The 17,156-nt window shown below is 42.9% G+C and overlaps 1 protein-coding gene across 1 annotated transcript in view; it reads left to right on the forward strand.

The window, feature by feature from the left end:
• LOC127914276 (myelin basic protein-like) overlaps nucleotides 1–17,156 on the forward strand; it is a 51,276-nt gene that overhangs the window by 33,713 nt on the left and 407 nt on the right. The gene's annotated exons all lie outside the window — the stretch shown is intronic.

Consider the following 17,156-nt stretch of genomic DNA (forward strand, 5'->3'; position numbering starts at 1 on the left):
TATGACTCGACAAAATAAGAAATGTCGGAATACAAGAAATGTATAAAAAGATGATTGTGCCCTGACTGTAGTACTCCAACCTAACAGGTGAGGGCAGAATCCATTGTGTTCTAGCAGAGCCACAGAAAGCTGACTGAGAGTCCTAGCTGGTTGACCACACTGATTTCTCTACAGTGGTGGTGATGGCTACCAGTAAGGAGGCAAACGGTGCACTTTAGAAATGCTGATGTTAGTTAGTTTCATATTTTACATGCAGTTGAGGTTTCCCATGAAGTGTTCTAAATCAAATTATTTGGACATACAGTACCAGTCAAAAGTTTGGACACCTATTTATTTTTCTTTATTTTTACTATTTTCTACATTGTATAATAATAGTGAAGACATCACAACTATGAAATAACACATGGAATCATGTAGTACATTTTTTTTTAAACAAATTAAAATATATGTTAGATTCTGCAAAGTAGCCACCCTTTTCCTCTGACAGCTTTACACACTCTTGGTATTCTCTCAACCAGCTTCACCTGGAATACTTGGAAGGATTTCCCATATATGCTGAGCACTTTTTGGCTGCTTTTCCTTCGCTCTGTGATCCAACTCATCCCAAGCCACCTCAATTTGGATGAGCTCGGGTGATTGTGGAGGCCAGGTCATCTGATGCATCACTCCATCACTCTCCGTCTTGGTCAAATAGCCCTTTCACAGCCTGGAGGTGTGTTGGGTCATTGTCCTGTTGAAAAACAAATGATAGCCCCACTAAGCGCAAACAGGATGCGATGGCGTATCGCTGCAGAATAATGTGGTAGCCATGCTGGTTATGTTTGCCTTGAATTCTAAATGGATCACTGACAGTGTCACCAGCAAAGCACCATCACACCTCCTCCTCCATGCTTCACGGTGGGAACCACACATGGAGATCATCCGTTCACCTACAAGACACGGCGGTTGCAACCAAAAATCTCCAATTTGGACTGATCAGACCAAAGGACAGATTTCCACCGATCTAATGTCCATTGCTCATGTTTCTTGGTCCAAGCAAGTCTCTTCTTCTTATTGGTGTCTTTTAGTTGTGGTTTCTTTCGAGCAATTAGACCATGAAGGCCTGATTCACGCAGTCTCCTCTGAACAGTTGAGGCTGAGGCGGGTCTGTTACTTGAACGTATTTTTATTTGGGGTGCAGTTTCTGAGGCTGGTAACTGTACTGAACGTATCCTTACTGTGGCTCTCGAGTGGCGCAGTGGTCTAAGGCACTGCTTCTCAGTACTACAGACACCCTGGTTCGATTCGAGCTGTATCACAACCGGCCGTGATTGGGAGTACCATCGGACGGCGCACAATTGGCCCAGTTTCGTCCGGGTTTAGTCGGTGTAGGGCGTCATTGTAAATAAAGAATTTGTTCTTAACTGACTTGCCTAGTTAAATAAAGGGTACATTTGTATTATCCTCTGCAGCAGAGGTAACGCTGGGCCTTCTTTACCTGTAGCGGTCCAGTTGTGCCAGTTTCATCATAGCGATTGTTTTTGCGACTGCGCTAGAATAAACTTTCAAAGTTCTTGACATTTTCCGGATTGACTGACTTTCCTGTCTTAAAGTAATGATGGACTCTCGTTTCTCTTTGCTTGTTTGAGCTGTTCTTGCCATAATATGGACGTGGTCTTTTTCCAAATAGGGCTTTCTTCTGTATTACCACCCTACATTGCCACAACACAACTGAATGGCTCAAACGCATTAAGAAGGAAGAAATTCCCCAAATTAACTTTTAATGCACACCTGTTAATTGAAATGCAGTCCAGGTCACTACCTCATGAAGGTGGTTGAGAGAATACCAACAGTGTGCAAAGCTGTCATCAAGGTAAAAGAATGGCTATTTTGAACAATCTCAAATATAAGATATATTTTGATGGAACCCCTTTTATCCCTAATACAACGGCTGCGCCTAACAATCAAAGCAAAAATGCGAATTTAAGGTATCTACAAAGTATTTGAGCATAAGCTTAACCAGACACATTCATATAAAATATCAACATCTAATTGATAATCTCACCAATCCTAAATCAAAAGCCTCAGCCACACCAGAGACTCTGTGGATTGAACAGCAAACGGTCATTCTCTCCCCTTTTCACCTATATCAGCTCTGATTAAAAGAGCTGAGGTCTGGCTGTTGCACCCGGGGCGTTGGAGTAATGTTCTTTGTGTTCCTGCACATGAGCACAACCCTGGAACACAGTATCGACTGGGAGCCGAACAACAAACAAGCAGCTCGTTGCCGACCCCTGTGGCGCACCACTGCCTCTGATCACTGATCAGACATGGAGGCACATGGAGACACAAAGACAACACTAATTAATGGGGAGCAGTGTGAAGGAGGCAGGGGACAGAGAAGGCCGCTGCCTGTTATTCCTTAATGGTAATGATGACCCTAGTGCTTGTCATGTGGCACAGAGCAAAGGAAGGCCTTAGGACTTTCGTCACTTCTGCATTGAGAGAGGGAAGGGAAGATAAGGGAGGGAGGGGAGAGAGGAAAGGTAGAGAACACTGAAAGAGAATCAGGTAAGAGAGATGTGTACGTTAGAGAGGGAAGAGAGATGGGGCAGGGAGACCGAGGGAGGGAAGAGAGCGAGGGGCTAGGAATGAGGGAAGGAAGAGCAAGAAAGCGGGGAGACTGAGAGAGGGGGGATGGAAGGGGGACAGGGGGAAGGTAGAGAGTGCCCCCAAGTAGCAGAACAAGAGATGAAAGCTCAGTGTGCCCTGGTTACCATGAGCACCAGATCAATAGAAAATACATTTTCTCTGTGTCTCTCACAGCCTGTTTGCACGATGGAGTGATCTGGTCGGGGTGTGTGTGTGGAGGAGAGGTAATGGACAGAGGGAGGTATTCAGGGTTGGGGAACAAGGTTAACTACAGGTCAAGAAGCATGAGATGTAGCATGTAACTGGGATTATTGACTGGTCTAGTGTGTGTTTGTGTGTGTGCGTGTGCGTGCACGTTCTTGCTTACATGTGTACATTTTGTGCGTCTGCATGCGGGTGAGTCTGTGTGCCGTTACGGGCAGGTATTCCTTCATCCTCAATAATGCACCTTGTTATCAGCAGTGGATGTCACAGTGCAGAGCATTTAGATTGATCCATAACTAGATTTCCTCCTGCAGCCAATCCATGTCCCACGAGTTAAACACTTGCCATTGATCAATGCTGAGTGGTCCTAGGCTCTCCAATTGAAAATCAGTTGTTTCAAACCCCCACCTAAAGGAAACCCTGTTTTTAACCTGGCGAGATCAGATATAATATCACCTGATCATAGAATAACATGCAAACAACCTATACACAACTTGTCATTTATTAAACAGAAATGTTTGTCTGTCGGTGTACCTTGCTGATTCTGAGATAGAGGGGAAACCTATTTTAGAAGGCACAAAATGGTCACTGGTGACGTTCGGCAAGGAACGCCAGTGACAAATGATGATTTTATGAAGGTGGTGCATGAGGTGGCAGAAGGGATTAGGTGGGGATGATACCCTTTTGTGTATACTGTACAACGTTGAAAATGGAGAAACTCTTCCTTTAGCTGGAACGTTAGCCTGGCTCAGGTTCTGCTATAAAGTGTTAAGGGATTTGAGAGAGTTCCGATGCAGGTGAAAGTCGTTGATCTCATTAAGAAGAGAGACACTTACCTGGCACATCGAATACAATTATTATCCCTGCAGCCCGTATCAGAATTTTATAGGGATGTAATTTCAAAGTTGTTCTTATACAACCCACCTGGCTGCAACCTAATATAGAGAAAATCACTGGATTGGCTTTTTGATACATTAAGATGAGCAAAACCGGCCGAAGGACAGAGGAAGAGCTTTTGAGGCTTGATCTTTTTTGTTGCTGTTGCACTGACCGCTCTTTTTGAGATGTTATGTCAATGAGATAAATTATTATTACTGTTGTTGTTTATTATTATTCTTAGAAGTGTGGGCTTTTATTAGGGCACGATGCAACAGGTATGTAACATTCAGGGTTGGTGGATGCTGATCTCGAGTCAGTCTGTAGTCCAGGCTCTTTTACTGTGTGCTATTTTATCAGGCGTGGTTAATATTTAACCATTCTTAACAGGCTGTTAGCACGCTGTTATTTTGTCAAATACCTCTTTCTAGAACTCTCATCAACTTCGAGAGGAAAGAACATTCATTATTGCTCTCAACTTCCTGTGGGGTAAGCACGCTGACCGAAACCATTGCTTGGAACAGACAGTATAAAAAAAATATGGAATTTCCCACCAAATTGCCACGGTTAAAGTGGTTTATGAGAGCCAGCTTAGTGGTCTGTTCTGTTTGAGTTGTCATCAGCGAACCGCTCTGATCGCCGAGGCCTCTCGAGCGTTAAAGGTCTCCAATGTATCCACGCTGCACTTTCTGTTAACAGACTTTGCACTCGTTTTCCAGTCCCGAGCAAACACACCCGGTCAGCATTGTCTGCTGTTAAAAGGCCATTATGCCTCCATTACCTTGGTCTGCTCCGGGGCCTACACTCAGGCTGCAGCCACAGTCCCCTTGGTATGTCTGTGTCCGCCCTGGCTCCAGATCCTCCTGACCTGTCTGGCTACCTTAGCTGACCCTCTCCCCTGCCTTTCATTCTGTTCCCCCCTCCCCTTTCCCCGGAATAGAATTAAACAAACAGCAACTGGGACATTCTAATCAGGCTGTCTCGTGGTGCTGTCGCTGTGGTTCTCTTACACTGTCTAGGCTCTCTGAGAACATCCCATTTGCAGGTTAAATGTTTTCTCATGCTGGAGAACGTTTCAGACCATGTGGGTGTATTTTTCTATCAACTTGAACTTGCTCTTTAGGAAAGTGTGGCCAAAGTTTGTGGGACCGCCATTATGAAACCACAACTGTGTTCTCAAGCAGTCAACCTTTTTTAATGTCAAAATAGCTCAAAATGACTCGATTCAGATATTCAATTTGAATTCAAACGCAACTGGAAGGAATTGCTGAAGGTCTTGGATATAAAAGATTATACCGAGAAAAAAACAAATCTAAAGGGGAAAAAAAGAGAGGAAGAGACTTCTACCTTTTTAAAAAAAAAATTATGAACGACCAATCCTGTTCAAGATCTCCACCGTCTTGCCTCTTTCAGGAAAATGTCATGATTTCACCATAAGTCAATTATTACCTATTTCATGTTCGCGTCTTGGTTCTGATTGCATTTGGGACCTGGCCCGTCCTCTGCCTTTCTAATGGGTGTGTTGCTGCCTTGCCTATGCTGCAGCAGACTGCATTAGTCTGTCTCAGGGCTGATTGTGTTAGCGCTCTATGCTCTTCTGTTCTGGCTGAAGGAGAAGAGGATATGAGTGGGTGCTGCCGGTTTTTCAACCTGGCTCCCTTCCCTCCATCGCTCCATCCGCCGTTTGCTCGTTTGTCTGTTCGTTACTAACTCCATTGAGAAGCTCCAAGGGTCAGGATGTAAAATGGAGAGTGAATCACAACATGCCCGGGAATTTGATTTTCTTCTGGGCCTGTTTAAAAGTTGTATTTTCTTGTCTATCAGACAAGACTGAGAGGAATGTGTACTTTAGTAGTTTGTTTGCTGCTTGCACTTTAACAACAGACTGAGCGAGAATACCTCAGTTTTGTCTCGCTCTCTTTCTCTCTCCCGTCCTTTGTTCCTCTCTCTCTTTATATCTACCGTTAACTGAAAAAAAAAAAATGGAAACACTTGAGTGAATGAGTTATACAAAGTACAGTATATTGAAAGCAGGTGCTTCCACACAGGTGTGGTTCCTGAGTGAATTAATCAATTAACATCCCATCATGCTTAGGGTCATGTATAGAAATGCTTGACAGACCATTATTTTGACGATGGCCATGCCGATGCCCCCATCCACAGGGCACGAGTGGTGGTCACTGAATGGTTTGATGAGCATGGAAACGATGTAAGCCATATGCCTTGGCCATCTCAGTCACCAGATCTCAACCCAATTGGACACTTTATGGGAGATTCTGGAGCGACGCCTGAGACGGCGATTTCCACCACCATCAACAAAACCCCATATTATGGAATTTCTCATGGATGAACGGTGTCGATTCCCTACAATAGAGTTCCAGACACTGCAATGTGCATTTATCCCGCCCATCCTCTCTCCTGTAACTATTCTCCACGTCTTTGCTGTAAATGAGAATGTGTTCTCTGTTATTTTATCCTAAAATAAGGGTAAAATAAAACTATTCATTTTTTTTTACTATTGTGTATCATGGTGGTTTCATGATATCAGGGGGTCTTTTCAAACAGCTCTTACACTGAAAATGCATTATCATCATGTTCACAATTTCACAGTGTTGTTCCAACCTCATAGTGTGGAAATGTAAACACAGGAAAATTACATTTTTGACTGCACTGGGCCTTAGTGTTGAGCTTTTTGAGGTCTGTTCGGTTTCTGTTCGATTTATAAAAAATAATCATGGATTTCGGTTTCGATTATGTGGTTTGAATGCTGTAACAACACAGAATCAAACAATTAATACATGATAGTAGTGACTGCCCATTACTGCTTATCACTTATTAACCATCATTTATTCCCTTAGAAAATCACTATTTTGTAGCTCTTTAAAGTAAATAAGGCATACATTCGAATACCATCTATCAATCACTTAGACCATGCCCTTTCAGGTAGAGATGCGTCACGAAGCATCAGCTGCTCTATAATCCCCTCGTAATTGCACGTTCTTTTGCCTCTTCCATAGCAGGTGTAAAAGAAACACAAACCGGACAGGTGGATGCGCAATGGATTCAAGTCATTGTAGTTATTTACCATGTTTTATGCACTAAACTATGTTGAATATTGATTGACCTGTTGGAAACTACAACTCCCTACTACATTGCACAGTTCAGGCTGGATCTGATTTATCTCTAGAGAAACAGTGCAAAGTGCGCATTGAGCTTACTGAAAAAAAAACGGAATGAAATGGAGTTCAAATAATTGAACCGATTTTATAGGTCAATTAGTTAAAAAATTAAATTTTAAAAAGCAATATTCCGGTAAATTGCTCAGCTCTACTGGGCCTTTAATCAGGCTGTCTGTTTTCTAAGGTAAGTGTTTTTTTTTTTTTTTTACCTTCAAATGTGTTGGACATAATATCTGGCTCCTCGACATCCATTGTGTTTCACCTCAAACTGTAGATAAAAGAAATAATAACTGTAATTCCATTTTATTTTCAGTTCCAACCACAGGGGAAAGGTCAGTTAATAATCTGTTAACAGGTTTCCATTTATTTTGTGACATTATTATTTTGAAATGGAAGAACTGTTGAATTGGATATAAAACCATTTAAATGATAAGGATTCCTTTTGGCTGTGTGCTTTATACGGTCTTTGTTGTACTTACAGAATATATTTTCTTTCTTAGTCCAATGTCTATTCGGCAGGAATAATTTATACTTCATGCCTTTATTGGGAACAAATACAAAATAGGTAATCTGTCTATCTTTGTACAGCTATATGGTAGATTAGCTATAGCTATCAAGCATTTTTTTCATCAGTAGAAGTAGATCATCTATTTACTGTACATCTGTGTGCATGTGTATTGTCTCCCTATGTGCATTTAGCTACAGTCGTTCGCTGTGCCTTATGTCAGGCCGTATATAAAAGAGGCTGATGGCTCAGGCATTTGTCTCGGTGGCTGGGGCTACCACTAGCTGGTACAGCGGGCACTAGACCCTGGCACTGCCACAGCAGAGCTCCTGGCCACTCAAAAGCATTGATTGTTGAGAGCCACCATTCATCACTGGGCCAGTGTTCTCTGCTTTGACACCATTGTTCAGATTCTCTCACTGTCTCTTGTCTTTTCTCTCTTTTTTTTCTCACTCTGCCTCTTTCTCAATCTCACTGCCTCTCTCAATCTCACTGCCTCTCTCTCAATCTCACTGCCTCTCTCTCAATCTCACTGCCTCTCTCTCAATCTCACTGCCTCTCTCTCAATCTCACTGCCTCTCTCTCAATCTCACTGCCTCTCTCTCAATCTCACTGCCTCTCTCTCAATCTCACTCCCCATCTCTCATTCTCACTCCCCATCTCTCATTCTCACTGCCTCTCTCTCATTCTCACTGCCTCTCTCTCATTCTCACTGCCTCTCTCTCAATCTCACTGCCTCTCTCTCAATCTCACTGCCTCTCTCTCAATCTCACTGCCTCTCTCTCAATCTCACTGCCTCTCTCTCAATCTCACTGCCTCTCTCTCAATCTCACTGCCTCTCTCTCAATCTCACTGCCTCTCTCTCAATCTCACTCCCCCTCTCTCATTCTCACTGCCTCTCTCTCATTCTCACTGCCTCTCTCTCATTCTCACTGCCTCTCTCTCATTCTCACTCCCCCTCTCTCATTCTCACTCCCCCTCTCTCATTCTCACTCCCCCTCTCTCATTCTCACTCCCCCTCTCTCATTCTCACTCCCCCTCTCTCATTCTCACTCCCCCTCTCTCATTCTCACTCCCCCTCTCTCACTCCCCCTCTCTCATTCTCTCTCACTCCCCCTCTCTCATTCTCTCTCACTCCCTCTCTCTCATTCTCTCTCACTCCCTCTCTCTCATTCTCACTCCCTCTCTTTGTGCATGTGAGAATGGCTGAAGCAAATGTGAGAAGTGGTTCGACAGTGAACTTGCTAACCCATATAGTTGGTGCACTACTTTTGGCCAGAGTCTCCTATCAGGCAATAGAGTACCATTATGGGCACCTACTAGGTTGATATCCATCTGACCAACCGTGTGCTTCACTGGAGGGACTGGTCAATAGGCACTGTATAGGACCTGGGTCCACATAATGCTTCCACAGAGTGAGAGAGTGGCCAATAGAGAAATGTACACTATACATGAGAATGGTCAGCAATGTCTCGTGGAGTCATTCATTCCGTGATTGGACTACATGCACTGGGTGGGAGTTTGTGTGTGCATCGCATGTGTGTGAGTTAGTGGGTCCAGAGTCCCAGGGTCCACGTCATCATAGGGGCGGCAGCGTAGCCTAGTGGTTAGAGCGTTGGACTAGTAACCGGAAGGTTGCGAGTTCAAACCCCGAGCTGACAAGGTCAAATCTGTCGTTCTGCCCCTGAACAGGCAGTTAACCCACTGTTCCCAGGCCTCATGAAAATAAGAATATGTTCTTAACATTGCTGGTTAAATAAAGGTAAAAAAAAATAAAAAATCTTGCCTTGACCATCTGGCTGGACAATCGGGGAGTGTGTGAACAGCTGGTGATGGATAGACGATGGTTATTGTAGAGGAAAGAATGGACATCCATCACTCTGGGAAAGCATTTGGACCTAGTGTAGCCCACTGCTTCCCCAATCCCAAAATGGATTACAATGATTGACGTACAAATAGAACTGTAAATGCCTCCCAAAAACATATACAGTTTTCTGATGCTTCTTTCCTAACAAACTTGCCAGAGTGAGTCACAGATGGCTTTTTACGATTTGCTTTTTGAACTTTCCCTGAACCTGTGTGATAGGAAAGTGTCTTCTGGAAATTGAGTGAGCAGTGTTTTTCTGTCCTGTCGATACCAGTGCAGATGGTAGAGATAGATGTGTCCAGATGGTCTGTTTTTATGGTGTTTTTTCTGACTCTCCACTTGATACAAGCACTCAGGATGATGAGTTAATTATGCCAGTGGTCAGGTAGCGTATTGAACAACGTAACGAAGCTTTGTTGCGCCTTGTTAAATAAGGCAAGGCATTGTAGCAAACAAGTCTTTGGTTGTCTAGGCAACGCCCCCTCCCCCTTCCCTGCAACAGCAGCACACATAGAAATAGAATGAATAGGACAGACTTGGCACCTCTTACCCTGGCAATTTGACTACTAAACTCATGGGTATATTCGTAATGTCTACCTGGTATGGTAATGCAACAATTTCCACGGTAATGTAGAATATAAATTCTAATTATATAAACTAATGTAGCTCATACAATGAAATTTATTTTTTGTAATGTTGAGTTTAAAAAAAGACCAAGTCATATCAAGCCATATTTTATATATTAACAAACAGCTTAATCACATTTTTTTGCACCAATTTGTGAATTAGCATGGACAGGTTGCAGTATGAGATATCCCCAAGGTATGTTTGAGCAAAACACTCACTTGGTAACACCTCTATCTGTAAAACCTGTAAGCGAAATCAGTACAGGAATCCAATTAACCCCCTTGAGTCGATTGACACACTGGTGCGTCAATCTAAGTTGAGTTAATTCAATAAATAACAATCCCCATCAAACTCCTTCTATTTGGTAGTGTCCGAACACAAACTAATGAGACCTCACTGTGGAAAGGGGAGATTCTAACGAGCACGATGGTGTCCTCCGTTTTGCTCTAGGACCCCCACAATTTTCACGGGATGCATCTGAAGGTAACCTGTACGGATAGTTTTTTTTAACTACTGGAAGTATATTTCTTAGATATACACTTCCATTCACTTTTGAAAAAATATATATAAAGAAATATACTTCCATTCGTTTAAAAAAAATCCGTACCGGTTGCCTTCAGATGCATTCAGATGTTCTTTGTTTCTGGCCATTTTGTGCCTGTAATCAAACCCACAACTGCTGACGCTCCAGATACTCATCTAGTCTAAAGAAGGCCAGTTTTATTGCTTCTTTAATCAGCACAGCAGTTTTAAGCTGTGCTAGCATAATTGCAAAAGGGTTTTCTAGTTATTAATTTAACTTTTAAAATGATCAACTTGGTGATAATGGGCCTCTGTATGCATATGTAGATATTCCATTAAAAAGAAATGCCGTTTTCAGCTACATTAGTCAATTTCAACATTAACAATGTCTATCTACACTGTATTTTTGATCAATTTGATGTTACTTTAATGGACAAAACATGTGCTTTTGTTTTAAAAAACAAGGACATTTCTAAGTGACCCCAAACTTTTGAATGGTAGTGTATATACAGTACCATTCAAAAGTTTAGACACACCTACTCATTCAAGGGTTTTTCTTTAGTTTTACTATTTTCTACATTGTAGAATAGTGAAGACATCAAAACTATGAAATAACACATGGAATCATGTAGTAACCAAAAAAGTGTTCAACAAATCAAAATATATGTTATATCGGAGATTCTACAAAGTAGCCACCCTTTGCCTTGATGACAGCTTTGCACACTCCTAGATTTAGGACAGACACTTCAAAACCTTGTTTCTTATGATACATTTTTTGGCTGTCCTTTTTGCCATTCATGAATATGCATTTTCTATGGGTTTAGTAGTGAAGAACAAACTATAGATTTTTTTTCAAATCATTTTTTAAAAATATATACCCAAAGAGGTCCTAAAATTGAAAAATGTAATTTGACCATCTTAAAACAATTCCATATGTCAGCTTAGCACCCCCTCCTCCCCCAACGTCTTAGACTTTAAAGAATTAAACATAATGTAAAGAGGAAATGTCATGAAACAAGAAGAAATGAAGCAATTAGACGAAAGCCCACCGTACATGTTCATCTAAAGCAGAATAATGGTGCGTTGTGCTCGGGGCGTAAACAAACGCCATTGTCACCGACTGGATTTGCTCCTTTTCTGTTTAAATGTGCCAGTGATCCAGGACAGTGGTGGTGGGAGAGGAAACTAACTAGTGTATTCTCTGGGCATACTGTGAAATGTAGGCTGCGTTAGCTCACGTTCACACAGCTCACGGCTGTTTTGTCGAGGAGCTGGCAAGGCAATTGCCCTTCCCCATTAGAGACAACGTCCCTGTATTCAAACCCGCATGCATGCACACAGACACACACACTGTGGATTGATCAATAGCAACCTGTTGATGCCGAATGTGCCTGTTCTGTGCTGTTGTTACCTAACACCTTTTACCTGAGAGAGGAGAGATCACAGGCTAGAAACCCCACGGGAGAGAGAAATATAGAGAGAGAGTAAAAGACGGTGGGAGAGAGAAAGTGAGAAAGTGGAAGAGTAAAATACTGAAGGAAAGAGAGTCAGAGAGAGAGAATGCTCTGAGTGAGATGTTTTTGGCCAGTAAACAGATTAGTGCGAAAAGCATTTTGGGCGGTGTTGACGGAACAGAGTTAAGGTTCCATCATCGCTGGTAATGGTGCCAGCCTCACTGGGACTAGATCAGATTACGATGTAAACCTCAACACTGATGCTAAACAAGAACAGGAAGTGTAACCCAGCAAAGTGGATTTTGTTTTGCATGAGTGCATGCTGAAATAGTGAAGATTGGCACTACCACTGACACATTTTTCTAGATTTTTGTCCTGGGTAAAAGTTGATATCACATACACGCTTAGGGGGAAAAAAGTTCCAGAAGGGTTCTATCACTGTCCCCATAGGAGAAACATTTTTGGTTCCAAGTATAACCCTTTTTGGTTCCAGGTAGAACCCTCTGTGGGAAAGGTTCTACATGGAACCCAAAAGGTTTGTACCTCGAACCAAAAAGGGTTCTTCATAGGGTTCCTCTAAGAGTGTACACAGGTTTGGTTGAACTGTTTCTGACATACACATGATTCCCGACATACACATGATTCCCCATTTGGATTGAGCAGTTGTAGGAAGTGAAGGTCACAGAGGTCATGCAAGGGGCTTGGGGTTTCAAGGACATAGGCGAAAAATAAGGGGTTTAGCTGTAGCGTCTGTAGCATCTCCTCTATCTGCCGCTGAAAAATCTCCAGAGGACGGCCTGACCATGAATGCCTGATAAGTCTGAAGACAGAGGGTCATTCTACCCAGGGCCTGTGGGTGGAGGTCCTTGAGCCATGATGAATGCTGTGGCAGAGTGGGCAGTGGCAGTTTTTTACTTCTGGGTGGGAGGTCTGGTCAAGGGCCACATAACTGCGCTGCTTCTTAGAGGAATACTTCCCGTGCCTGGGTCCCACCACTGTAGGTGGATCCTGGCTGGCTCCTTGTTGTTGTTCCAGACGCTGGTCCACCAGAAGGCCAAACGTCCTCTGCTCTACAGGGGCCTTGAGGAGAGAGCCAAGGCCCACTCGCTGCATTCCTCTTCTCCTCGTCTTGTCTGTTTGTCAAGAGTTTGCCACTGTGGGTTGTCGCTTCTCCTTCTCCTCATCTCTCTCTCGGCACTACAGAGCTTCTTTTTATGGAACGGTCATAGCTTGGTAAATAAACATCTTTAAAGTACATTCTAAGATAAAAAGGGTTCCAAAAGGGTTCGGCGGCCGTCCCCAAAGAAGAACACCTTTTGGTTCCAGGAACCAAATGGGATTCTTTAAGGCTTCTCCCACTTTAAAGGGTTCTCCTATGGAGACAGCCGAATAACCCTTTTTGGTTTTAGACGGCACCTTTTTTTTTCTAAGAGTGGAGATCATTGACGGGCCTGATTGAAGTGGTCCGTCTCCCCAGCGAATATATATATATATATATATATATATATATATATATATATATATATATATATATATATATATATATATATATATATATATATATATATATATATATATAATTCAAAAAGGGTTATTCGGCTGTCTCCATACACTGTATCATGATGAGTGGCTGTGTGCTTTTCATCTGTTCACCAAGGCCTATCATCTGTCTTCAGCCAGGCCCTGTGCCTGCCTCAGCCCTACCCTGTGACGGACACGTTGCCGTGAGATGTTCTCATCGTAAAAGCACATGAATAATACGAAATTGAAGAGAGGGACCAAGAGATCAAGAAAAGTGAGCGCAGTGTGCTACATTGCAAACCCCGAAGCAGCTCTGTAGAGACCCTTCTACCTCCTACCCCCTCCTCAGTGTCATGCATCAGCCCGCACATTCATTTCCCTGAATGTTGTTGACAAGCACCAGTGTTTTATCATCCCCCGCTATCTCTGCTACTGGATCTTTTTTTGGGGAGAGGGGTAAGCATGATTTTGTTCATGTAATAAAGGAGCACACTGGGGATAAATCGCCCCTTTCTCTCTTTCGATCCCTGTATCTCACTGTTTCATCTCTTTTTTCCCCCCCAAAGATGACGCAAATGTTTATTTGCTTTGGGCCTGCTTCTGCCTGATTTTCTTTGACATCCCAGTACCGCTTCATTAGTATATTATAAAGTGACGTTTCTGACACAACTCAGTGTCTCACAGCAATACGGGGAGCGTTAATGAAATGCAATCGTCCACAGGTTTTTAAAGGCGTCGTAGCCGTGCTCCACGCTCCTCTGAGCATATGACTAACAGCATTTCCTAGTAGAATATGGAGTTGTATTAAGCTCCGTTATCTGTAGAGGGAACAGTGCGCTTAACTGATTTGGCAGGGAGAGTGTGTGAGGGAGACTATTTCATCAGCATTCCGCCCTGTTGATTGAATGACTGATGGTATGTGATTAAAGTGGAGACGGTGGCCCGGTGCAGATGTATTCTGAGTGCATCTGCAAGTAGTGGCTGAGCCTAATGGAGACAGAGTCCTGTTCAGGTCTCGGTCACAGTATTGCTGTCAGGGAACCAAAGACAAAAGCATTAAAGGGGTATTCCACTTCAAAATCAAAGTCAGTCAGGTGTTTTTAGACCTTTTTTCAAAGCAGTCTAAAGTCAAGATGACTATCTTTATAAACTTTATTCATAACTATATTTTCTGACAATGCACGCATGTGGAATAGATGGGCAATGCAAAACTATACAATTGTACATTTGTTTGTGTTTAATTTTCAGAGGTGTTTCAATGTCAAAACACTCTGGGTTGTGCACACATAGGTATACAGTTCCTGTCCCAGAGAGTGGGAGAAGGAAAGTGGATAAGACCGATTATTCAGTGTTTTTGTGTTTTCCAAGCATACAAGATACAAAGTGACTTGTCGTCATACTGTAAGTGCAGTGGAAAGTGCTAATCAGAACAATGCTATTTGATGGCAGTTGATGATGGAGGTGATGGTGTGAGATGACTCTGTAACATAACAGGGCCACTGCCGGGAGGGAATAAGTCTGAACAGTTTGCTCATATTGTGGAGCTGCTGGAGTCCCGGAGCACAGGCACGGCTTTCATCATTTTATAACATCAAATCACCGTGTCTTTATAGCACCGTCACAGCGGCACACACCTCAATCACATCTACTGGGAAAATATCTCTCTCCCTCATCCTCTCTCTCATTCTATCTCTCCCTCCTTTTCATACTATTTCCATGTATCCCTCTCCTTTTTATCTTCTCTCCATTATCTCTTTCTCCTGATCTGTCTTTTCTCTTTCCTTGCTCTTCTGGTCTCTCATATTTCATGTTGTGAGGTTTAGGGTCACAATTACAGTTGCCTTTCACCAAGGTGACAAGGGATGTTTGGTTCTGTGATTTTGTTCACTGGGAAAGTATCAAGGTCTTAGTGACTCCTAGAGAAATAAGAAAATACGTGCTGGTGGCGTCCTGGTTCCCCAATGGGCTTTGAGCTTCGGTTGAGACCAGCCGTCCTTCAATCCTTTCACAATCATATCTAAGAGCAATTTGTTTTAATAAGTAAATAGCTTCCGCTACAGAAAACCTGCTTTCATCGTAGATATTTAATTTCAGTGTCGCCCGTTCAAGTGCCTGTGATTTTTGTCGTTGTAGCTGACTCGAGAAGTATGGCTCTACCTCCATGTACATCATTCAAACAACTGTAACAGTTTCTGCTTATGTGCTTTAATTGTACTCAGATCCACGATGGCCCTTTGGAAGATCGCTGATCCGGATTGTAATACGTCTCTTTGATCATAGAATCGGAACATCTGTCAGTAGATCCAGAACTTTGGTTCTCCAAATTGCAAGTTTTAGTTTTTAAAATTCTAAATGCAGTGATATTCTTCCATCTGAACTCCTTGTTGATCCATTTTGAGTCACTGGGGCGGCAGGTAGCTTAGTGGTTAGAGTGTTGGGTCAATAACTGAAAGGTTGCTGGATCGAATCCCTGAGCTGACAAGGTATAAATCTGTCATTCTGCCCCCTGAACAAGGCAGGTAACCCACTGTTCCCCGGTAGGTCGTCACTGTAAATAAGAATTTGTTCTTAGCTGACTTGCCTAGTAAAAGGTTAATTATAAAAAATAAATAGTGTTGAGGTCTTTCACAAACCCAATGATCTGCTCAAACCGGCTCAAACCAACGCCTGCCTTGCAGTTGCTCAGGCATCAGATAAGTGTCACTGTGAATCGGGTTGAAAGTCCATACTTATAGGAGTTATTTTAGTGACACTGGCCTCCTTGTCCCACATAAACAACTATGCGGCTCTGACAATAGACCACTGTTGAGGAAATATTAGCATGCAGATTCCACTGTTGTTTTTTTCTACACCATTTCGTCCAGTATAGTGTTTGCATTGTTCTTCAGGGAGCGCTGCACTCCATGCCCTGTGCTCCGGGAGCTAGTTAGCATGGTGGCTTCTGTCAGAGGTGATAAGTTACAGTTAATGCCGTAGATCTCAGCATCACCCTAATGGCCATAGTGGAAAGCAAATGGAGAAAGTTCTGAATTAGCGTGTCAGCATTGGACATTTAAATGACAAATGACTGACCAAGGGATATGAGTACCACCCTGAATCCCACTGCTGGCCTGAAGCTAAGCAGGGTTGTACCTGGTCGGTCCATGAATGGGGAGACCAGATGCTGCTGGAAGTGGTGTTGGAGGTCCAGTCGGAGGCACTCCTTTCTCTGGTCTAAAAAAATATATTTCCCATTGCACCAGGGCAGTGATTGGAGACATTGCCCTGTGTAGGGGGCCGTCTTTCGAGTGGGATGTTAACCACGGTGTCCTAACTAAATTCCCAATCTGGCCCTCATACCATCGTGGCCACCTAATCATCCCAAGCCTCCAGTTGGCTCATTCATCCCCCTTCCTCTCCCTTGTAACTATTCCCCAGTCATTGCAAATGAGAATGTGTTCTCAGTCAACATACCTGGTAAAATGATTCCCGTACTAGTACAGGAATGTGGAAAGTATGCCATTATCATTCCAAGAGAGCTATTGTGCTTGTGGTGGGGGTTTAGGGGATGATATGTGTGAGCTGTTTTACTTTTTTACAGTATTATAACTGTAAGGAACTTTTGCCATGGACTGAGGAGGAGACATTGTGAAACCGTTTTGATAGTCGGTAATGACCCTTGCTAACCATGTATGGTTTCCCCAGTTGCAGTAATCTCCTAGCTATGTATTTGATCTGTGTTCTAGATCTATTACAGGGCATGTCACTCAGGATCCCTTCTCTGTTGAGTT

Source organism: Oncorhynchus keta, chromosome 31 (genome assembly GCF_023373465.1).
Source record: "Oncorhynchus keta strain PuntledgeMale-10-30-2019 chromosome 31, Oket_V2, whole genome shotgun sequence".
NCBI classification, from domain to species: Eukaryota; Metazoa; Chordata; class Actinopteri; order Salmoniformes; family Salmonidae; genus Oncorhynchus; species Oncorhynchus keta.